Genomic DNA, 26,224 nt, shown 5'->3' with positions numbered 1-26,224 from the left:
TCCTTGCCTTCTCAGAATCAAACCTAGAGGCCGCATGTAAAGAGAGAAAAAGCAAAGGTGCCAAAATAGAGCCCTGAGGGAGTCCAGATTCGAGATTAGCAGCAGAGGAGGTAAAATTGCCGATCTTGACAGAAAATGATCTCTCAGTTAAATGCAGGTGCATCTCAATAAATTAGAATGTCGTGGAAAAGTTCATTTATTTCAGGAATTCAACTAAAATTGTGAAACGTGTGTATTAAATAAATTCAATGCACACAGATTGAAGAAGTTTAAGTCTTTAGTTCCTTTAATTGTGATGATTTTGGCTCACATTTAACAAAAACCCACCAATTAGAACAAATTAGAATATGCTGACATGGCCAATCAGCTAATCAACTCAAAACACATGCAAAGGTTTCCTGAGCCTTCAATATGGTCTCTCAGTTTGGTTCACTAGGCTACACAATCATGGGGAAGACTGCTGATCTGACATTTGTCCAGAAGACAATCATTGACACCCTTCACAAGGAGGGTAAGCCACAAACATTCATTGCCAAAGAAGCTGGCTGTTCACAGAGTGCTGTATCCAAGCATGTTAACAGAATTTTGTTTGGAAGGAAAAAGTGTGGAAGAAAAATCGATTCAAGAATTTGAGTGAACTTCACAAGGAATGGATGATGCTGGGGTCAAGGCATACAGAGGTTGTCAAGAAATTTGGCTACAGTTGTCGTATTTCTCTTGTTAAGCCACTCCTGAACCACAGACAACACCAGAGGTGTCTTATCTGGGCTAAGGAGAAGAAGAACTGGACTGTTGCCCAGTGGTCCAAAGTCACTGCACCCGTTTACCAAGAAATTTTGGAGCACTTCATGCTTCCTTCTGCTGACCAGCTTTTTGAAGATGCTGATTTCATTTTCCAGCAGGATTTGGCCCCCTGCCCACACTGCCAAAAGCACCAAAAGTTGGTTAAATGACCATGGTGTTGGTGTGCTTGACTGGCCAGCAAACTCACAAGAGTGTTGGTGCCATAGAGAATCTATGGGGTATTGTCAAGAGGAAAATGAGAAACGAGAGAAAAAAAAAAAAAAAAATGCAGATAAGCTGAAGAAAGAAAGCTGTTAAAGAAACCTGGGCTTCCATACCACCCCAGCAGTGCCACAAACTGATCACCTATATGCCACACCGAATTGAGGCAGTAATTAAAGCAAAAGGAGCCCCTACCAAGTATTGAGTACATGCACAGTAAATGAACAGAAGGCCAACAATTCACTAAATTTTTTTATTTATTTTTTTTATTTATTTATTTTTATTGGTCTTATGAAGTATTATAATTTGTTGAGATAGTGCTTTGGTGGGGTTTTTGTTAAATGTGAGCCAAAATCATCAATTGAAAGAACCAAAGTCTTAAACAACTACTGTCTGTATGCATTTGAATTTATTTAATACACAAGTTTCAAAATTTGAGTTGAATTACTGAAATAAATTAACTTTTCCACAACATTCTAATTTATTGATATGCACCTGTAGGATTTAAACCAATTCAAGGTGACGCATACTCAGGTGCAACAAGTGATACAGTATCAAAGGCAGCAGTCAAGTATAAAATAATTAAAACCACAGCAACTAAAATATAATTTAAACACTCTTAGCAGAGCAGACTCTAAAAAGACTTAAAACCTGACTCAAGAAGCATTTCACATAGTAGAAGGATTTGGTATATTATTGACAAGATGGGATTAAGACAGCATTAATAACTGAGAACCACACCTTGGGCTTATATTGGTTGTTTAAAATTAAACTGGAAAAATAGGCAGACTTTGCAGCAGTCTGGTAAGCCAGAAGACAGGTCTTATACAGCTCATATAAAGTTTGAAGTCTGTCCCTTTTTCATTTTCACTCTGCTTTTTCTGCAAGCTTGTCTTAGTGAGCGAATATCAGAGGTTAGCCATCGAGCTGTTTTAGGTTTCTGTTTAAAAACCTCACAGGAGCAGTCACAGTGAAAATGTCCAACCATGCATTATTTAGCAGCTCAAACTGTTGGTCACCATTCAGGTCGGAAAGCAATGAGTCCAATGTTCAGCTCAGTTCATTAAAAAGCAAATTAAAGTTCAAATGAAACTGAGAGGAGTGAGTCTGAGACTGCTTTCATCGGCTGATGAAAAAAGTAGATTTGGAAGTGAAAAAGAGAATAAAATTGGCTTATGGTCAGAGATCATTGTTTCAGACATTACAAGCTCAAAAATAGAAAACCCATTAGTAAGCACTAGTTTCCAAGGTATGACCATGTATAATCAGTAGATTAGTTTATCCACTGCACTAAGTTAAAAGACTCAATAAAATTTTAAAACTCTTTCGAAAGGGGAGATAGATGGGCAGCAAACATGAAACATTAAAATCACCAACTAGTATAAAGTGATCATAATTTGTAGTGATCCACCCCATTAACTCTGTAAGTTCATGAATAAAATCTTTAACCAGATGTGGAGGGTGATACAACAACGCTAACAAAATGGGGCCATTCCATTAAAATCTTAATGACTAAATTTCAAAGCTAGAAAAAAAACTTTGCAAAAACCATCTGACAGCGAGCAAGGAAAGTCTGTTTTAAGACAGTTACTAAACCTTCCCCTCCACCGTTTACAAGATTCAGTAATAAAACATAAAATCCAACTTATGAGGAGAAAAAAATCTTTCACCATAAAGGTCTTATTTGCCTGGGAACACGCATTTATCTGAGTAATTTTTTTACGGAATGATGATGCTGAAAGTGGCCAGGACTGTTCAAGGAGCGAAAAATTGTCAGAGTTCACCCCAGCTTGGCGTGTGCAAAAGCTGATGAGGGCATAACCGAACCAAGGGTCGGGAGGCAAGCAGGCAGGGTGGATCGGGGGAAGCCTGCGGGAGGGGAAATCCGGTGGGCGCCAGACAAACAGCAACATCATGAGCCGGCTTCCAGGCTGGGAACAAACAGGCTAGATTCACAACTAGCCCGCAGATGTACTTTCCATGGAAGGAAGATCCCAGCCCATTTACCACGTATTCTCCATGGAGGTTCGAGAGGCCAACAACATATACAGTCCAATATATCCAATGCTGGTGACCCACAAGGTTCGAAGATAAACCATGCCGCGCGTCTGCCTTGCTGATAGCAAGAACTGAGGTTCAAATGTCCAGCAACGTTTGATGATCGTAGGTCAGAATGTGCGCAACATTTAGGAAAAAAGAATAAGCTGAACAAACAAACAGAGTAACAGGCTGCACTAAAAAGGGCAACAGACGGCAAGCCAACACCAGTGCCATTTCAAACCTAAAAAATGATTAACATGTTGACAGCATATTGTTAACATGATTAGCATGTTATTAGCATGTTTGCCGGCATTTATTAATATGTTTCTAGCATGATTAACACATTTCTAGCATGTTTTAGCACGATTACCATGTTTACTAGCATGTTGTAAATCCTATTTCAGCAGGATTTGCATTTTAACATGTTTGCTAGCATGTTTCTAGCATGACTAGCATGAGGATAGCATGTTTTTAGCACAACTAGCATGATGTTAACATGTTTTTTAACATGATTAGCATGTTGTTAGTATGTTGCCACCGTGATTACCGTGTTGTTAGCATGTTTTTAGCATGACTGGGCATGATGTTAATGTTTTCTAGCATGATTAATGTGTTGATAGTATGGTTAGCATGTTTGCTAGCTTGTTTTTAACATGATTATCATGTTGCTAGCATGATTTACCATATTGTTTAACATTCTGTTAGCATGATTTAACATGTAGTTAGCATGATTTAACATGTTGCTAGCAAGATATATAGATTAGTAATATTAGAACCCTTCTGAAAAAAACAGCATATGCAGCAAAGTTGATTGGACGGCACTTCATAGTACAAATGGACAATGATCCAAAGCATATAGCAAAAGCAACTCAGGAGTTTTTGAAGGTAAAAAAGTGGAATATTCTGCAATGCCCAAGTTAATCTTCTGATCTCAACCCAATTGAGCACGCATTTTACTTGCTGAAGACAAAACTAAAGGAAGAAAGTCAGCTGAAGTCAGCTGCAGTAGAGGCCTGGTAAAGCATCACAAAGGAGGAAACCCCATTTTTGGTGATGTCCATGAGTTCCAGACTTAAGGCAATCATTGCCTGCAAAGGGTTTTAAACAAATTTTAAAAAATGAACATTTTATTTATGATAATATTTATTTTGTCCAATTACATTTGAGCCCCTAAAAATGGGGGGACTGCGTATAAAAACGGTTGTAATTCTTAGCATTTTATATTAGATTTTTTAATTCAAACCCTTGAATTAAAGCTTAAAGCCTGCACTTCAATTTCATCTTGATTGTTTCATTTTAATTTAAAAACAGAGAGATTTTTTTCCTTAGGGGAAGTCGTGGCCTAGTGGTTAGAGAGTTTGACTCCTAACCCTAAGGTTGTGGGTTTGAGTCTCTGGTCGGCAATACCACGACTGAGGGGCCCTTGAGCAAGGCACCGGGCTCTGCAGCATAAATGGCTGTCCACTGCTCCGGGTGTTGTGTTTACGGTGTGTGTGTGTTCACTGCTGTGTGTGTGCACTTTGGATGGGTTAAATGGAGAGCACAAATTCTGAGTATGGGTCACCATCCTTGGCTGTATGTCACGTTGCTCACTCACTTAGATTGAAACAATCTTTTCAACAAGAGCAGCCATATGTCTCTGTTAGCTCATCTGTGCACCTAACAAGGGTGGCTCAATATAACAGCACTATGGGGCCAATTGAATTTTAATTAGGACATGGAGGTCATGCAAAATCTGCCCACTTTCTGTGCTTGAATGAGGAAAATCCCCCAGCACTACCCTCTTCATTACTATAACCCCTGCTAGCATGATGCACACCAAGCAAACTCTGAATTCCGCATCTTCACAACATTTGCTTATTCCACCTCCACCTGTATAAGGACCATAACCAACCTTCAGGTGATGCTCTGCTGCTCAGGCAGATAGGTACCTATAAAATCTCCCCCTTTTTTTTTTTTTCTTCAGAAAAAGTGAAACTTGTCTAACTCTCACTGTCTATAAATAATCTGTCAGTTTGAAAGTAATTATTTTTTTGTCTGTTTTTATTTGGTTTAACATAAGATGTTTATTGATTTTTGAAGATTTGTTGTCATTGTATCAAATGTGTGGAATTCAATCGGGTCTCATTTTATCATTTTCTTCTTTTACTCATCTCAGAAAAATCTAAACTTGGCAAGAGGGTTGTGTATACATTTTTAGAGTACTCTCCCCTGCTCGACTCCAGCAATATGACCCCGAATGACTGGTCCACTATTGGAAAAGACATTGAGGTGCCTTTTAATCATCTCTATGCGCACATTTTTTTTTTTTTTACTTTAGACACTGCAAATGCAGAAATACTGATAGTACATGTACCTTGATGAGTTGTTTTTTCAGTGCAAGCCTTTTTTTTTCTAAGCAATGTAATTTTTTAAAAGAATTTGGCTGAAATACAGAACAAAAACATTCCCTGTGATGTAGAGCAGATGTTTTTATTATGTTTATGATATGGAATATATGTGAATCCGTTCTTGTAAAATTAAAAATGAAACATATTTAAAATAAAAAAAAACTAATAGCTAATCTACTCAGTTAATTACTAATTTAGGCAATTACTTAATTGTAGAGAACCTTTTGCAATTGTTATAAATAGTTCCACGAAAAAAAGTCTGGCAAAACAAATCATCAGTCAGTGCTGAGAAATTCTTATACTGTATACCTTTTTGTCTCGTTCACAGAAAAATACTATGAGGAATATGATGGTTTTGTCATCCTGCACGGCACAGACACAATGGCTTATACCACATCTGCCTTATCCTTCATGTGTGAGAATCTGGGAAAGCCCGTCATCCTCACCGGCTCACAGGTAACACATTTTACAAGCATTCACCCAAAATGAGTTTTGTATAATCATGAGGGTAAAATAATGACAGAATTTTCTTTTTTAAGTTAACTATTATTTAACTAACCATCTTGTATATGACAGGTGCCCATCTTTGAGATGAGGAGTGATGGAAGGGACAACCTCTTGGGGGGCGCTGTTGATTGCAGGACAGTTTGTAATCCCTGAGGTGAGAGTGGTTTCGGTTCACAGAGATGCTTTTATAGCCATTTGCAAAAGCACTCTGTGTAAGATACCATCAAATATTTGTCATATTGGATTTTCTAAACTCAAATTAAGTGTTTTTAAAGTGCTCAGCACTGTATTTAGTGTCATAAAACAGAAAATATATCAGAGGATACAGAGAATAAGTCGTTTGGAGTATGGATGGAAAATTAATATTAATCATAAATTTTGAAGTACATATTTAGCTGTTAAATTGTCAAATCTTATTGTTCAAATATAGTGACATATACACAGACAGCACAAATCTGTAAACACCTATACACCACCTGTCAAACAAGTTCAGTCGGCCTATGAAAAGGTGTTCAATGAAGGCTGACACACAACTGAAATTAATAGAAATTGTGGGAAAACGCTATGAAGCACAAGAAAGGGACATGTAAACTTACTGAAACTGTTTGAATTGAGTAAAGGACAAGAAAATAGCCCACTTCTCTGCTTTGTTTCTTCACAGGTTTGCCTCTATTTCATCATAAGCTGTACCGAGGCAATCGTGTTACCAAAGTGGATTCTGGAAGCTTTCAAGCATTCACCTCACCAAACCTGCCACCATTAGCCAATGCTGAAATCGACATCAACAGTAATTCCAGTTCTTCTTGGGCTGTAGTCAGAAATCTGTCTATTAAAGGCACAATATGCAAAGTCTCTTTCAAGGAAAGTGTGTTCTCTTTCATTATCTCGTGTTCGAGAACCACCTATGGGGTAGGACATCCTTGCCTGACCTCTGCAGAAGCATCCCAATTGCACCAAGTCTGGCCTCCTAACCCCCCTGCTATGGGACGCCATCCCCATAATGCAGGCAGGGCCCATAGACCCCGTAGTAAGCCACGGTGCAGCAGAGTGAGCCCCCACATGCTAAACCCTGGAGGGAAATGTCCTTCGCGCAGCCGTGGCCAAAAAAATCCCCAACCCCACTCAAAACGCAGGTGGCTGGCCTGATGCACAGCCACAGGGGGCTTTGAGTCCAAGGGGCTTTGAAGCCAACAGGCTTCACTGTACGTTGTCCAGGAGATGGTGCCATTGTACCACAAATGAGCGAACCTCTAAGCAGTTTTTCCGGTTTATGCGGGGACTCATATCAAATGTGGGGACTCAAATCATGTAATTCCCGAATGGGTGATTCACACAATAATGAAGGGGTACAGATTTCAATTTGCCAAAAGGCTCTCGCATTTTCAACTGAGACAGAAGAGAGCTCTGCTCACATTCTGAAAGAAGAAATCTCCTCCCCTTCTCAAGAACTCTTGTTATTTCCTGGTTCCAAAGAAGGATGGTTCTCTCAGTCCTATTCTGGACCTCAGAGTGTTGAACAAACATTTAAGAAAATACAATTTCAGAATGTTAACACATGGTTCTCTCTCTTATGCTCAGTAAATCAGAACAATTGGTTTTCATCGATCAATCTGAGAGATGCTTTCTTCCACATCAGCATTTATCCGTCGCACAGGAAATTACTTTCTTTCGCCTACCAAGGCATGTGCTACGAATTCACAGTCTTTCTTTTGGCCTTGCTTTAAGCCCATGGACTTTTTTGTCTGTGCGCGGAAGTGGGTCTGGCCCTGCTGAGAATAGCGAGTCTCAGGATCCTGACACATATAAACGATTGGCTGATTATAACAGATTCAAGAGAGAAAGTGATACAAAACACTGCCTGTGTGCTTGCTCATGTCACAGTGCTCGGCCTCAGAGTGAATGTGAGCAAGAGAAAATTTACTCCTGCCCAGAATGGGATGTTTTCTAGGTCTAGAAATGAATTCTGTTAAGATGTGTGCGTGTGCCTGTCGCAAGAGTGCATTCTCTCTTTCATGAATTTCCTTTCGCAATACAGGAAAAGGGCGAGGGAACAGTATCGCACTATAGGGTCATGGCTTCGGATGTCCATGTCCTGCCTCTGGGCCTCTTCATTTCAGCCCATTACGTGACCTCTGCCGCTCGGTCACAGTGACGCACTCTTGCACAGTAGCACTGCGCCACTGGAGAAATGCAGAGCTTTAGACTCAGGGGACCCCCCTCAGGGCCGTCAAGTTGCAGAAAGTGGTAACGACAGATGCGGGGAGGATGGGGAGCCACTCAGGAGGGCAGAACGGTGAACGGTGTTTGGCCAAGCGCACTCCACACAGCCCACATAAATTATTTGGCGCTCCTTACTGTTTGGAAGGCTCTGAAACATTGTCTGCCCCACCTGCAGGGGCATCACGTACTGGTCCATTGTGACAACACCACACGTAATTGAGGGGGGGGGTTTTTGTGTTTTAGCAGGCGGGAGTTTCTTTCTTTATTGGTGGGTGATGTATGTCCCAGGCATTCTGAACAGGGGCTCAGGTAGTCGGTAGTCTACTGTGGAAGAGGCTTGTTCAGGCGGCCGTTTTGATCTCTTCACCTCACGCAAAAACGTCCATTGTCCTATGGTCTTTTTGCTACAGGACGAGGATGCCCACATCGGGCCCCTTAGCGTGGATGCACTGGCCCACACATGGCCCAGTGTGCTGCTCTCTGCATTTCATCCACTCTGCCTAATAACTCCTACTCTGGTCAAGGTGAAAGAACAAAGCCTGACCCTGACTTTAATAGCACCAGATGGCCCAAATCTAATAACTCCTACTCTGGTCAAGGTGAAAGAACAAAGCCTGACCCTGACTTTAACATTATGCACAGACCTCCTGTCCCAAGTAAACAGAGAAATCTACCATCCTCACCCAGACAGGGTGGCCCTCTGGGCCTGGCCCTTGAGAGGGCAAACATAAACACATTGGGGCTCCCCCCACATGTTGTTGCTACTATTCAGAATGTTAGAGCCTCTTCTACATGCTCCCTTTATAATTGCAAGTGGCGTTTGTTTGAGGAGTGGTGCGAGGGGCACAAGCTGATATCATATCAGTGATCAGTCGCTGACATTTTTGGGGTTTTGCAAGACCTTATCAATGGTGGGAAAAATTGACTATTGCTGCATGTCATGTCAGGTTTGACAACACTACGGTGGGGCAACACCCACTTATTCGTATATTTATGAAGGGTGCCTGCTATTCCCTTCCAGTCACTAGAACAGTATTTCCAGAATGGGATCTCTCCATGGTGCCGGAGGCCTTGTCTCAACACCCTTTTGAGCCCCTGGGAGATATCTCCCTTAAACTTCTGTCTTTCAAGACAGCTCTGCTCCTGGCCTTGGTATCAGCCAAACATGTCAGTGATTTGCACACACTCTCTGTTCATCCCTTGTGCACTAAATTCTCTCTCAGTGGAGATAAGGTCTTTCTCAGGCCAAACCCGGACTTTATGTCAAAATGCTTCCCAGCTTTCTCTTGTGAGGTGCTTGAGCTTCCTGCTATTCACTCTCCTCCATTCTCCTCTGCGGAGGATTAGAGGCTAAATGCTTTATGTCCTGTCCGCGGCCTGCGGGTTTACATCGACAGGACCGGCCCTATCAGGAGGAGTAATCAGCTTTTCATTTGTAAGCAACGCCTCTCTTACTGGCTTGTGGAAGCCATCTCTTTGGCATATGAATCTAAGGGAGTGCAGGCTCCAGAGGGCCTCAGAGCACACTCAACACGTCAGGGGAATAGTGGCATTGTGGGCTCTGTTTAAAAGGGTTTCCTTGGGGAATAGTGGCATTGTGGGCTCTGTTTAAAAGGGTTTCCTTGCAGGACATCCAGCTTGGCTTATTCATGTCATTAAGCAGGTCATCTGTACCCCTGACACCAAATTATATATATATATATATATATATATATATATATATATATATATATATATATATATATATATATATATATATATATATATATATATATATATACATATATGCCTTCAGCATGAGGTCTGTTGCCAGGTTTTGCATGTTATATGTTTAAGTGCAGTAGCAAAGCAACTGCTCCAACAGTATATTTTATCATTTATATGAATAAATTGAATATATCATAATAAATGTATGATATTAATTATAATAAGAAAAAAAATGAAATATGAAGTATAGCATGTCACACTATAGGACACTGTTGCCACTGTTTGCAATTTCATGTCAACTTCCCCATTACTGATGTAAGTGTACTAATGTCTTTTTTTTCTGATGTAAAAATTAGCATTTCTTATTGTTTAGTTAACTGGGACACTGTGTGGCGACCCAGCACAAACTGCCAAATTCACGGTCTACACACTCAAATGAACCACAATGTGGGTCTCCTGCGACTCTTCCCAGGGATCACTACTAATACAGTAAGGTTGTGTGGTAATCTGCCACGATTTTTGCCTAACATTTTTAATCTTGAGTGACAAAACATATTTGTAGTAAATTGAAATCTGTTACATGTGATAAGTGTTTAATTCACATGCAGACATTGCTAGGGCTGGGCGATATATCGCATACAATAATCATGCACATTTCATCAGTAAAGCCGGTTCCCTGATTACCGCTAAATCGCCATCACCTGCTTTCAAACGGAGCGGCATTTAATAGACAGAGCCGTAGATCACTGTCAAGCTATGCAATATCACGTTCATTACCGAAGGCGATTTATCTGCGATAATGAACGCGATATTGCGTAGCTTGTCAGTGGTCTACGGCTCTGTATATTAAATGCCGCTCCGTTTGAAAGCAGGTAATGTCGATTTAGCAGTAATCAGGGAACCGGCGTTACTGACGAAATGCGCATGACAATTGCATGCGATATATCGCCCATCATGACAATTGCATGCGATATACAATTCACAGATTTGCTGTAGTGGTTTATTTGATCAGATGCAGTTATGCGGTATTTGTAATGAGACAGAGTTATGGAGCATGTCTAATTACTTAGAAAAAAAGCCAGGAGCTGGCACTACCATTTACGCCACCTCTATTATGCTCACCATGGAGGAAGGAGCAGGTATTTACTACCCCAGTCTGGCTCGTTGGCATGTGCATCAGATTTTTTTAAAAAAATATATTTTTTTATGATCTTGGTTTTTATGGTAGATCCTTCACATATGCTTCAGTTTTTTAAAAAAAAAATTTTTATGATGCCTGTTCTTGTTCATTTATAGTCTTAACTATTTAGATTGAACTACATTGGAAATATGGAAAAATCAGTGTACATTTTGTTGGGTTATATATTTGTTTTTAGTTGTTACCATGTCTAAAATGGTGGATGCTTATCACTCACAGGAAGTTTCACTGGAAGTTATGGGTTAAAGTTTCACAGGGAGTGTAAAAAAAAATTGTAACTGACCTCATAATAGATGTCTGTAGGGACTGACCAATTTTTTCAGTAGTCATTAACAGCTACTTACTGCATTATACACTCTTAAAAATAATGATTCTTTATTGGCATTGATGGTTCCATGAAGAACCCATTAACATCCACGGAACCTTTCAAGGTTCTTTAAATTGGAAATTGTTTTTTTTTAAGATTTTTATTGTAAGGTGCTTCAAACTAAGAATAAATTGGTTCTTTTAAGAACTGTTCACTTAAAGGGGGAACCAAAAACAGTTCTTCTGTGGCATCACTTTGAAACCTTTGTTCCTTTGCTTGGAACCTATATTTTCAAGAGAGTATATGCCATTTCTGTAGTTTAGTGAACTATTATGTAACTTGTAATGAAGTCTAGCCATCAAGTGGCATCAGAAATATTCTAGATTAAATCTCAAAGCCTGTGCCTATGATGACTCTGAAGCCTCCTTGAGTGTGCAGGTGTTTGGTTGCAGCTCCAGATGTGCTGTTGTGAACATGAGGTCCACCTGGGCTTTAATTTAATTTTCAGTGTCCTTAAATCTTTTCTCTGTGGGACTATTGGGCCATACACATTCTGAAGTATAACAATGTAGTGATGTGATGAGCTAGTCATCTCAATGGGACACTTCACAAGAAAGTGTAAAAAAATAAAACAATAAAAAGCTTGTGGTGTCTGTTAATAGATGGATTCTATAGCTGAGTTTGTGTTTCCCCACAAGACCTTAAAATCAGCATGAAAATCAGAATTGTGTTGGTCAATAAAGGTAAATTATTTTAAAAATCTAATTTTTAAAACACATGTGCCAAGTCCTTGGAAATTTACTCATCATATTCATTTTGATTTCATATAGTTTTTGGGACAGAAAAAAAAAAAAAAAAATTACACAATTTTCAACAAAAAGTAAAGTTAAAATTTACATATTTTTAAAAACATATTTTTCTTACATCTTGAATACAGTAAGTGTACACACCTTAATTAAAATTAAAAAAAAAAAAAACATGTAGATATATTTTTTCAAGGTTAAATGTGTGAACAGGTATATATATATATTATATATATAATATATATATACCTATTTTTTTTTTTTTTTCAAATATAAATGATTTACCTTTCCAAAAAGGTCAAATTATCTGTTATTTTAAAAGTCTTAACTGCAGTGATCCTCTCTGTGATGTTATTTTATTTATTTTTATTTTTTTTTTTTATTCTTCTGCATGTTGGTTGCATCACATGGTTTTGTTTTTCGGTTATTAAACAGTATAGAAATTTAGTTGATTTAAATATAATAATAATAATAATTATTATTATTATTATTATCCCAAATTACTTGAGGTTTTTATTTTCAGTCATTTTTAATGTGACTTTTTTCCTTCATTATGATATCAAGAGAGTTATGTTAAAGATATGTCACCACCCTGACATTTTTTACTTTATGCACCCCAAAAAAACATAAAAAAAAAAAAATAACTTTATTTCTGAAATTAAAAACATGCTTATCATAGAAGAGGTATGAATGAATTAGATTATAATGTATGTTTTGAATTAATAATAAGTAATCTATAATAAGTAAATAATCTGGTTAAATTGTTGTTTATTAATAATACTGTAGATTATGGCAATAGTAGTTAATAATATTAGATTTGAAAAAGAAGCATTACCACTGGGATACAGCATTCCTTATGGAAAAAAAATCAAGTCCCGTACTCCATTTTCTTTCTAGTTGTGTGTTCTGTTTCACTTAGCATTAAGTTACATTTTTGAAATAAAAATAACTTGCGAATATTTAATGTTGATTTTAAGTGGTTTATATAATATTGACTAAATATCGACAGAAATTTCTTTGTTTAAATGAGATGTATTCTTTCATCAGGTCAAGGCCTTCTTGAAGGCTCCCATGGAGGGTGTCATTTTGGAGACGTATGGCAGTGGTAACGCCCCTGACAACCGCCCTGACCTGCTGGAAGAGATCTGTAAAGCGACTAAGAGAGGACTCATCATGATCAACTGCACCCAGTGCCTCAGGGGCACGGTCACAATATCATACGCCACTGGCCAGGTATGTGTGTTTGTTTGGGAAAGGTCTCATGTGGGTGTTTCTAGGAGTGTGTAAGCTTTTAATGTTCCCTTTCAGGCTCTGAGTAAGGCTGGAGTGGTTGCTGGGTTTGATATGACCCCGGAAGCTGCTCTTTTCAAAACTCTCCTATGTGCTGGCAAAACAAGACCTCAGTACAGAAGAGAAGAAAAAGGTATGCAACAAATGTTTGTGAAAAATACACATCTAAAACATTGGCTACATTTACATGCAAAGTTTTGGTTCAATCAGACTGAATTCATTTTGACTGATGAATCTGATTGTAGTGTTTACGTACATGAATGCTAGTTGAGCACGTTTATATATGTCACAAGTTTCAAATCTGAATATTTTTTTTTTTGACATGCGCACACTGCACAAAAATCGAGTCTCTCACTATTTGTACATAATAACCACTCTCCTACACGGTTCCTTTATTTGTTTTAAACAGCAGAACTAATAAGTATTAATTTATGGAAAAACATCATATTTGTCACACAGTAAAAAATGCCCCTCCCTGCGCCCAAAACAGGTTGCCTTTGAATGAGTAGGCTATCCATAACAAGGACTGGTGGGAGGTTGTCCTGCTCCACTTCACAGTTGCAGAGTGAAAGGAGAGTTTTATAATGTCAGGACATGCATTTATATAACACAAAAGGAAGAACCGCTCGTTCCGGGCATCATACGTCATTACGCTATTTCTGCGTCTTTGCACATGCACAGTCCTTTCATTTTCGGTGTTCAATCTGATCGAGTGTTTACATGCACTCTCAATTGTATTTGAAAAAGAAAAAAACAACAACCCCCTTCAATTCAATCGAAATTTCATTCTGATCGAGCTCAGTCGTATCGATTAATGTGTTTACTTGAAGGCTTTTCAGTACGATTGAGCCATCAATCAGATTACAAACGGATTATTTGGTTGCATGTAAAGGTAGCCACTAGACATGTGCCGGTATTCGGTAATCCATATATCACGGTAATGAATTAATGATATTGTTATCGTGGGCACTTCTAAATACCGTGAATAATTATGTATTACAAATTATTCCGAATTTGGAATGCATTTTAACCCCTTAACTGTCTCTCACATTTTTAAACATAGACATGTAAAGTGCAAGATCCAAACTTAAATTTTTATAATTCATAAACAAAAACATTTTATAACATTATATTGATGTGCCATTTTCATGGTAATGCGATGTCTGATTTTAAAAATGGGTTTCAAAGGATGAATTTTGAGATTTTAAGTTTTCAGGTGATATATAATTTCTGATTGTTTCTAAAGTGTGACGGAGAAAAAGGCAACGAAAAAGACTTTTTTTTTCTGACAAAGGTCAGAACTCCTGTTATGATGTAGATTTTTGAGGGTGCACTCTTGTCATAAATTAAACTAGTACTTTTCCTACATAATTTTTTAACAAATAACATTGGTAAAATATCTATTTAGGAGTCTTAGACCTTTCCAACGAAATGGGATGGATGGCAATATCATAGTAATGGCATAGCAACCACTCACAACATTTTAAGGTGCATGGCAACATCCTAGCAATGGCATAGCAACCACTCACAACCACAGCAGTGAACACACACACACCGTGAACACACACCCGGAGCAGTGGGCAGCCATTTATGCTGCGGGGCCCGGGGAGCAGTTTGGGGTTCGGTGCCTTGCTCAAGGGCACCTCAGTCGTGGTATTGAGGGTGGAGAGAGCACTGTACATGCACTCCCCCCACCTACAATTCCTGCCGGCCCGAGACACGAACTCACAACCCTTGGATTGCGAGTCTGACTCTCTAACCATTAGCCCACGACTTCCCCAACGATGTAAAATTTGTCATGATTAGATAAGGATTTCATTGTAATATAGTGAAGTAAATTTAGGCCTCCCATATACGGGACAGTTAACAGGTTAAGAAATACTTTTCCCATCAACTGGTCAAAATGCACAACACTGCTGTACGCTGCATGAAAGAGTGTGCACTCTGATGTAAACACGCATGGATGAGAAGCACATGGGGGAACAAGTGAGAGATGCACTGAAAGCACATTCACTCTCTGACAGCAGATGGCGCTAAACTGCAGCAAATGCGGCCCTTACACCATAAATAAAGCAGCTGCACTACTTTCTAAAACATATAAAAAATTTTAAATAGCCATTCAGATTTGTGTATTCGCTATGATGTTCCTCACAGTGGCAAATACTTAAGTATTTTGACTTAATAGGCTATTTATTAAAAAATAGTAATCTGGACTACAACATGCCCTAGATATTGTTTGAAATTGTTTTGATTCTTTATTGTTAATTTACACTTTACATTAGGGCTTCATTAGTTTACATTAGTTAATCCATTAGTTAACATAAACTGCCAGTGAAAAATTCTTCTGAACATTCATGAATCTTTGGTATTTCAGTATTTAATAACACGTTGTTAAAATCTAAAGTTGCAACTGTATTATTTACATTTTTACATTTTACATGTGATCATTTAGCAGACACTTTTATCCAAAGCAACTTACAAATGAGAACAATAGAAGCAATCAGATCAACAAGAGAACAACAACGGTATACAAGTGCCATGACAAGTCTCAGTTAGTCTAGTACAGAACACGTAGCCAGTGTTTTTTTTTTTTTTTTTTTTTTTTTTTTTTTTTTTTTACGAATATGATAGACAACAAAAGAAAAGGTAAGTACTAGCATTTGTTGGTTAAGTGCAGGCGAAAAAGATGAGTCTTTAGATGTTTTTTGAAAATGAGTTCATTCCACCAGCTTTGGGATGGCACCACAAGGCGTCGTTCACTTGCAGAGCACAAACTTCTGGAGGGTGCATAAGATTGAACTAATGAGCTTAGGTATGTTGGTGCCGTGCCAGTGGTCGTCTTGTAGGCAAGCATCAGTGATGTGAATTTGATGCGAGCGGCTACTGGTAGCCAGTGTAACCTGATGAGGAGAGGAGTAACATGAGCTGGTCTGGTATTGATTGTGAATTGTTGATAAGTTTCAGAGGCTTGATAGTACTTGCTGGTGGGTTCTGGAGGAGAGCATTACAATAGTCCAGGCTGAAGAGAACAAGAGCTTGGAAAAGAAGTTGGGTGGCTTGCTCTGAAAGGAAGGGTCTAATCTTCCTAATGTTGTATTAGGCAAATCTGCAGGACCAGGTCATTGTAGCAAAATGGTCTGTGAAGCTTAACTGATGATCCATCCAACCTGTACTCCAACTAATACGTTTGTATAGGTCGTTTGTCCAAATCCCTGAAATACGACCCATCAGAGCGTATACTACAATTGCGCCCCTATCGGCAAAAGGTCGTTTTTATATTAATGTTTTGTACTCTTTTATTTGCACTGTGATTTGCGTTTCGTGTAGCTCAGTTGGTAGATTATTGTGTTATACCTTGATATGCAATCATGCTACCATGGGTTCGATCCCAGAGAACGGACGTGCACGTAAAATGCATATGCTCAATAAATCATAATTTAGCATGATTTCTGTGACGAATAAGCCACCTAGTAAAATATGTACGAATTACTGTGAGATCGGTGTAAAAAGTCCACACATTGCATTTAAATAAAACGTGCGTTTTTGATTGGTAATGACGTTATACGTCATTTCATGACGACAGACGCAACGCGATACTGTCATTATTTTTACGCCCGCTAGAGGCCGCTTAACTTTTAAATGTAAATATAGGTCGTAATAAGGTGCTTGCACAAACGACCTATGTATATGGTCGTTTTTGTTGGAGGACAGGCTCGATCCATCACAACTCCTAAATTCCTGGCTGTCCTGGAAGGAGTTATGGTTGACGAACCCAGCTGTATAGAGAAGATGTGATGAAACGATGGGTTAGCTGGAACCACCAGCAGTTCTCTCTTAGTAAGGTTGAGCTGAAGGTGATGGTCATGCATCCAGCTAGAAATCTCACTCAGACAGGTTGAAATGCGAGCAACTACCGTTGGGTCATCTGGATGGAATGAGAAGTAGAGTTTGAGTGTCATCAGCGTAGCATAGTGATAGGAAAAGCCATGCTTCTTAATGACAGATCCTAATGACGTCATGTAGATGGAGAAGAGAAGTGGTCCAAGTACTGAGCTTTGAGGAACCCCTGTAGCAGTTCAAGAATCTTAGAAACTTCACCCCTCCAAGACACCCTGAAGGATCTATCAGAAAGGTAGGACTTAAACCACTGGAGTGCGGGTTCCAGAGATGCTCATCTTTCTGAGGGTGGACTGGAGAATCTGGTGATTAACGGTGTCAAAAGCAACAGACAGGCCCAGCAAAATGAGTACTGAGGATTTTGAAGCTGCTTTTGCCAGTCGCAGGGCTTCAGTAACCGAGAGCAGGGCAGTCTCAGTTGAGTGGCCACTTTTGAAGCCAGATTGGTTGCTGTCCAGGAGGTTGTTCTGTACAAGAAACATAGAGAGCTGGTTGAACACAGCACGTGTTCAAGTGTCTTTGCAATGAATGGAAGAAGGGATACCGGTCTGTAGTTTTCTAGAAGTGCTGGATTTAGAGATGGTTTTCTTCAGCAGTGGGCTTACCCGAGCCTGCTTAAATGCTGAGGGAAATGTTTCAGAGTGAAGAGAGGAGTTGATAATGTGAGTAAGTGAAGGTATGACTGAAGAAGAAATCGATTGTTAATGAGCTAACATGAACTAAGACTTGTATTTTTTAACAAAGATTAATAACTTCTGTAGCAAATGTAGCTATTGCTCATTGTGTGAATGTTAATGGTTTAACTAATGAGGTACTTGTTGTAAAGTGTTGTTTTTTTGTATTTTTATTTGTTTTGAACTTTTAACTTTATATATTTTTTTTGTATTGCTTTATTGTATTTAAATGTTTAGTTATTTTTGTTTAAAGAAAAAAGTTATTTAACCTGTTATACTGTATTATGACCACTTTTTTAAAAACTAAATTTCAATGCTGTGATAATACCGTATACTGTGATAAAAGCAATTAATTAATTAATGAGCAATTAATCGCAACAGGAAAATTTTATACGTGCATATCCATGTAGCCACTGATTGACAATTTGGAGTCTCCCTGGACAGCTTGCACAGTACAGTTTTAGTAATGTTACTTTATGGTTTCAAAACATGTTAATTGTTCATTAGATGATGAGTCAAAATCTGCGTGGTGAGATGGTGGCTGATCTGGAGGGGGCAAAGCTTTCTCTCAGCGACAGTCGCTTTATTCAGATTATAGCCAGGACCCTCAACATTGGCTGTAAAGAGGTGAGCAGACCATATATCCAAACTGCTTCTATTATTGTTATTCTGGTGTAGTTTGTATATCTCCATGATGTACACACATATGAAGAGGATTTGATGAACATAATATTACTTATGTCCTTAGGAGCTTGAAGCCATACGAGATGCACTAATGCCACCTCTGGCCTGTGCTGCTGCTAAGAACGGAAACATTGAGACCTTAGAGGCAATAAGGGATATGGTAAGCATTTTGTGTTTGCGGTAACAGCATGGCACGTATACAGTGACTCTACTGTGTGACTCTTTGTTAAACCATATTGGCATCTCTTATTAAACAGATATTAAAAATATGTTTTTTCTTCTTCTTCTTCTTTACTTCTGCATTTCTTACAACTGCATTTCTTTTCTTTTACACTGAATAAAATTTGATTGTCACCACAAACTGCTGTTTTCAACCTTGATGACTTTGCATTACATTGTACCAAATAAAATTGGGCAAAAAAGAGACATAGGAAATGATAGATGTCTTTTTATTTTTTTAATTTTTTTTTTAATAGGGAACAAACTTGAATAAGGCAGATTATGATGGCCGCACTCCCCTTCACATCGCCGCATGTGAGGGCAATCTGAATGTAGTGGAATATCTGCTGGGTAAAGGGGCCACCTTCTTTGCCAAAGATCGTTTTGGCGATACACCTCTTCGCAATGCCATTCACCTCAGGTAAGACAGGCCAATAAGGCTGGATGGTTATCTCATTTATGTATTAGAAAGTTCCTAATATTTTGTTGTAACAAAGTTTTGTCGTTGTTTTCGCCACAGCTAGTGCACGAGTGTGGAGATGTGTTATACAACATGCCCACCATGTTGTATAACAGTTTTTTTTGTCATTTCTTGACATTTCTTCCCTTTACATAGACTGACACCACTAAGGTGCTTAAAGTAATCTCAAAAGTTTCAGTGATATGCAGTTACTATTTTAGTTTGTCCACCTCCTTTATAGGTCCATTTGATAGCCATGCTGTTCTTTTCTTGCAGAGCATGTTTTAAAGATTGCTCATAGGTCCGTTACAGCATGAAATGATTAATTTCCCATGGTCCTTCTCTTTTCCGTGTCTAAGTTTTGTACTTTTCCTTTTCTTCCAATTTGTGGACACGTTTGTGCAGTTGTAGAAACATGACAAATCAAAGTCCCAGCACATCCAGGAAACATGTATACATAGCATGTGGGGAAAATCATTCTGTCAATTTCCCTGTTCTCCAGATTTTTATGCCCCATGTAAATTGATGATTGGCTGACCCACCATGTTTTTTTTTTTTTGTTTGTTTTTTCTGTGGGGTTTAGTAACTGTGACTTAAAGATGCTTGCCTTTAGAATAGCCTCTTTAACATATTGTGTTACAGCCATTAAAGGACCAAATCCACCACATTTAACAATGTATTTTAAGAAAATAGGGATTTTTTTTTTTTTATCTATTAATTTATTCAAACACGCATTCAAAAGGTAATTCATACATAAAATAACTTAAATACACCTCTTCTATGGTAGAGATGTTTTTAAATTTCAGAATTAAAACTTTTTTTTTTTCTTTTCAGTTTTTCTGGGTCTGGGACATGAAGTAAAAAAACTGTCCAAATATTATAATGAAGAAAAAATGTCCATTAAGATTAAATTCTTAAAAAGAAAACAAACGTTTTATTAAAATATTAATACATTTATTATTATATATATTTTTTAAATGGTGTATTTTTTTATTATTATTTTTTTTTATAACATTTGTCCACCAAAGCAATTACTGTAATAATTTATCATTCATAATAATTGTACATTTTTAAAATTTGATAACATTCAAAAATGTTATAACATTCATAAATACTTTTATCTTGAAAAATATATTTTAATTAAAAAAAAAAAAACATATGAAAACAACATAAATGCAAAGATTACTTTTTTAAAACTTGACAAAGAATTTAGATTATTGAAAGATTTTTCCCTTTCTTTATTGCCTTTATAATTTCTTCAAATTCATCTGATGTGTGTCAGACAACATACCCCTAACACAAATTTGTATAAATATTTTATTACTCATCCTGTGCCATTGTGCTACAGACAGACATGAATGATACCTCATAGTTTGCTGCTGACAAATGTACTAATGACTTTTTCAAGTGATTGGGCTCACAATTTTGTTGATGATGGATGATAAAACAGGGCAAAACATCCCACAGACTTACACTGAAGGAAGAACTCGAGCTATATCTAGACGCCAGAATATCAAGTCTCAAAGTCACCCAGAACACTGTAGTAACCACCTAGAGATCACACAGAGCACCCTAGCAACCGCATAGCAACACAAAAACCACTCAGAACACCTTAGCACCTGCATATAGCAAAACCTACAAGTCCTAAACATGGATGGCGGCAACTTTTGTATGATTAAGCATCACTCACATTTCCTTCAGATATTAAATGAGAAATGTTCTCAATTTTACACAGATTCGTTTTTAATTAATGGTATAGAGGACTGTTGAAGAATCTTCCTTTTTAACAATTTCCTATGATTCATCTGTTTTTCTGTATGTCACTTTTCTTTGTCTGAAGACATAAGGATGTTGTGGAGTTGCTGAGGAAGAGTGGAGCTCACCTCTCCCAAGATGAATTGCAGGATACTGGAACGGAGCTGTGCCGGACTCTTTTTCTCTCTCTCTCTCTCTCTCTCTCTCTCACACACACACACACACACACACACACACACACACACACACACACAACACACACACCCGCACACTTCTTCTCACCCCCCTTCTTCTGTAGCATTTACTCAGGTCTGACAAGTCAATCAGGGACTTTTGTCAACTTTTAAAATGCTCCCTAACAACATTGCATTGAGACAGATATTTTTGGAATTAGGCTCTAAACACATTTCATGGCATATCAGACCTTCAGCTACATTAGCTAGCTAGTCTTCATACACTTAAAAAAAAAAAAAAAAAAAAATTGGTGTAGACAAAAATTTCACTTAAAAATTGGTAGTAAAATTTCACAATTTTCCACACTGAATTCAATGTGAAATTTTGAAGTAGAAACACTGAAATAGTTTTTTTTTTTTTTTTTTTTTTTGTAAAACACTCTCCAATAATCGGTTTCATTTACATCTGTGAAATATTTTTGTATACAATGTATGTCACCAAAGATCTATAAAGCTCTTTCATCAAAGCAAACAGTGGTAAAATAAAAAAAGAAATATGATAAAATGCACAAATCCTCCATAAGTGTATTATTATTAATAATAATCATAATAACAATTCTTCCTCTAAATAATATAGTACTAGTAGTCTGTTAAACAGTCTGTGTACAGTTTGACAAACAGTATTAATGTTTATAATTGACACGCAGATGATTCAAATGATTAAATTCAATGACTTCAAACATGGTTCATCCAGTCAGAATTTAGAGTCAGAACTATCCTCTTGTAAAACAAGATAAAAATGCACTCACATCACCCCTAACTGGCATTGATAAGTCACTTCCTCGTTTAGAACAGATCAGGAGTCAGTTTAAATGTTCTCCCTTGCTGAAATGAGGTTGAGGTCTCCTCATGAACAGATCAGAGTATTGAACCCATGCCGTAACTAAATCTTCAGAAGCAAAGGGTTGGCATCTAGGGTTGGAAAAAAAAATATATATATATATATATATATATAATATTATATAGTGTCAGTGTCCATGATTGCTCATGTAGAAATTATGATGTGTGTTTCAGTCTTTCTGCAATTGGCGACTTGGAGGGATTGAAGATTTGGAAGTTAGCTGGGGTTAATATGGCCATGTCCGGATATGATGGGAAGACACCTGTTGAAGTGGTGAGTTAATGGAAATTCATGTGGAATAAATACCCATAAACCAACAATTAGTGGTGCAGTCCTGTCATTCATAAAGCTGTTTGATTGGATTATTTGTAAGTCACTTTGGAAGAAATGTTTGCAAAATGACTAATTGTCAGTGTGAATTTGTCTTCTGTGTCAGCAAAGCAAATATCAAATGCTTATGTTAAGAAATTATGAAAATGTCATGCTTCCTGTAATAATTCATGAACTGGCCTCTCTCACCTTCAGGCAAGAGCCTTGGGACTTAAGGAGGTTGTGGACTTCCTAGAGGCTGCTTAGGGCCAAATTCAAGTATGGAACATTTACAGTCACACAAACACCCACACACATGTATTTAGATAAAAGTTTCTAAATGAGTAAATCATACTTTTAATGTTTTTATGTATCAAATTAAACTTAGCTTATCAAATAAGTTTCCACTACTAATGTTGAGATTGCATGATGATTTAATGGATGAGTATAGATTACTCAGATATATCAAAGTTTAAAAATCAAATAATATGAATGAGTACAAAATAAAAATCTTCCAGTTCTGCTTACTTAAACTTTTTTTGCCAACTTATTTAGGTTTACAGTGTACCTAAATTAAACTTTAAAAAAAGTAAAAAAATTAACTTTCATATATTTTAGATTCATTGCACACCAACTGAAATATTTCATGTCTTTTATTGTTTTAATACTGATGATTTTGGCATACAGCTCATGAAAACCCAAAATTCTTGTCTCAAAAAATTAGCATATTTCATCCGACCAATAAAAGAAAAGTGTTTTTAATACAAAAAAAGTCAACCTTCAAATACTTATGTTCAGTTATGCACTCAATACTTGGTCGGGAATCCTTTTGCAGAAATGACTGCTTCAATGCGGCGTGCGGGCGTGGCATGGAGGCAATCAGCCTGTGGCACTGCTGAGGTGTTATGGAGGCCCAGGATGCTTCGATAGCGGACTTAAGCTCATCCAGAGTGTTGGGTCTTGCGTCTCTCAACTTTCTCTTCACAATATCCCACAGATTATCTATGGGGTTCAGGTCAGGAGAGTTGGCAGGCCAATTGAGCACAGTAATACCATGGTCAGTAAACCATTTACCAGTGGTTTTGGCACTGTGAGCAGGTGCCAGGTCGTGCTGAAAAACAAAATCTTCATCTTCTCCATAAAGCTTTTCAGCAGATGGAAGCATGAAGTGCTCCAAAATCTCCTGATAGCTAGCTGCATTGACCCTGCCCTTGATAAAACACAGTGGACCACACACCAGCAGCTGACATGGCACCCCCGACCATCACTGACGGTGGGTACTTGACACTGGACTTCAGGCATTTTGGCATTTCCTTCTCCCCAGTCTTCCTCCAGACTCTGCCACCTTGATTTCTGAATGACATGCAACATTTGCTTTCATCCGAATAAAGTACTTTGGACCACTGAGCAACAGTCCAGTGCTGCTTCTCTGTAGCCCAGGTCAGGCGCTTCTGCCGCTGTTTCTGGTTCAAAAGCACACGCCTGTGCACGGTGGCTCTGGATGTTTCTACTCCAGACTCAGTCCACTGCTTCCGCAGGTCCCCCAAGGTCTGGAATCAGTCCTTCTCCACAATCTTCCTCAGGGTCCGGTCACCTCTTCTCGTTGTGCAGCGTTTTTTTGCAACACTTTTTTCCTTCCCACAGACTTCCCACTGAGGTGCCTTGATACAGCACTCTGGAAACAGCCTATTCGTTCAGAAATTTCTTTCTGTGTCTTACCCTCTCACTTGAGGGTGTCAATGATGGCCTTCTGGACAGCAGTCAGGTCGGCAGTCTTACCCATGATTGCGGTTTTGAGTAATGAACCAGGCTGGGAGTTTTTAAAAGCCTCAGGAATCTTTTGCAGGTGTTTAGAGTTAATTAGTTGATTCAGATGATTAGGTTAATAGCTCGTTTAGAGAACCTTTTCATGATATGCTAATTTTTTGAGATAGGAATTTTGGGTTTTCATGAGCTGTATGCCAAAATCATCAGTATTAAAACAATAAAAGTCCTGAAATATTTCAGTTGGTGTGCAATGAATCTAAAATATATGAAAGTTTAATTTTTATCATTACAATATGGAAAATAATGAACTTTTTCACAATATGCTAATTTTTTGAAAAGGACCGGTTTATCATTACATTATGGAAAATAATGAACTTTTTCACAATATGCTAATTTTTTATATATATATATAGCTTATTATGATCTATTAAAGCTCAGGACTGTTGATCAAATAACCTCTAAACTGAGGTCACATTGAATGCAGAGAATGCAGGAGTGTGCTTACTTTGTTGTATGTTCTGTCTTTTCTCTAGAATGGGGAGTTTATCAAGATTACTTCTTGTCTGACAAGATCCTGAGGAGGCTAGCTGTCACTCCCTGCCATTATCACTTTTATCCACTTTCTTATTGCTAGTAATAGTAGCTTTTTAATAATAATAATAATAATAATAATAATAAATTGGTCTGTTGTGATTTAACTGCAAGCTTTTAGATTTTAACCATTGTTATGCTGATAGTAAAGGTTATCTTAATTATTTCTGTGATATGTACACTTTCAGAGAATTCTACAGCACAGGATACTGTAACTGCTGATTTCAAAACGATCTGAAAATATTTTATTGGGATAATGTTTTCTGGGATGGTGTGATGATTACATTTACATGAATTCATTTAGCAAAAAGCTTTTATCCAAATGAGGAAAATTTTCCTGTCTATCATATTCTGATTAAATGTGTTCATTTTATTACGTTTAGAAAATTTAGAACTACCTTTATCTGAAAACCATTAACATTTCCAAATTTCTCACCGTTGGACCATATATAACAATAATATAGGCACGTGATAGTTATTGCTGACTGGAAAAACAAGAGAGAGAGCAAAGGTTGATGTTTTAAAAATGCTGAATGTCCTTGAAAATTAAATTAAACAAATCGTTCTATGGGTATCTATAAAAGTGTGTTTGTTAACCAAAATGAATATTAATCCAGTGATTTTTAAAAAATTTTTATGTAGTTTATTCTTCAGTAAATATGTATTCATAAAAATATTCATATAAAATGATGTATGAATTGATGATTTGTTCACCAGAAAAAGTTTTAATCAAATTCTTTATGGAACAGTTTTAAATTGCCAAATCAATAAAATTCTCTTAAAAACACAAAATTTTTAGAAGTACATGTCTGTATGTCTTTATCACGTCTCGTTCCTGTGTTAGTACAGTAGGACAGGGGAGTAGGATAAACATGTTATTAAAACTAAATTGTCGAGCACAGAGAAAAAGAAATGACAAAAGATTTACTATTATAATTTTCATATTCATGATTTCAAAATGCATATTATAAAGTTAGATTATGTTAGAAAGAAAAAACAAAATACTTGAATGCTTTTCAGCACAAATTATGAAGAAAAAACTATAAGTGATGACTTAAATGTCTTACTGATTCCACGGAATTCTATTGATGATTCAAATGATCTGGCAATTGTGAAATTTTGCTGATTGATGAATCGTTTGGACTTCACATGACAACAGGTACCATGACCCTACAAAGGAGAAAGCTGTTAGGAAAAATGGATGGATGATAACAGACAGCACATTTTAAGTTTTTCAGTTTCATAAGTTTCAAATTATACAACTATAGAAAAACTTCAAAATCAAGAAGAAAAAAACAAAAGATTCAAGACTCAAGATTTATTTGTC

General features: G+C 37.5%; 1 pseudogene; it reads left to right on the top strand.

Annotated features, from left to right (window-relative positions):
- Nucleotides 1-5,062: 5,062 nt before the first annotated feature.
- Nucleotides 5,063-25,682, top strand: LOC122137337 (annotated as a pseudogene).
- The last annotated feature ends 542 nt before the right edge of the window (nucleotides 25,683-26,224 follow it).

This window comes from Cyprinus carpio, chromosome B5, assembly GCF_018340385.1.
Source record: "Cyprinus carpio isolate SPL01 chromosome B5, ASM1834038v1, whole genome shotgun sequence".
NCBI classification, from domain to species: domain Eukaryota; kingdom Metazoa; phylum Chordata; class Actinopteri; order Cypriniformes; family Cyprinidae; genus Cyprinus; species Cyprinus carpio.
This window is presented reverse-complemented; position numbering and strand designations above follow the sequence as displayed.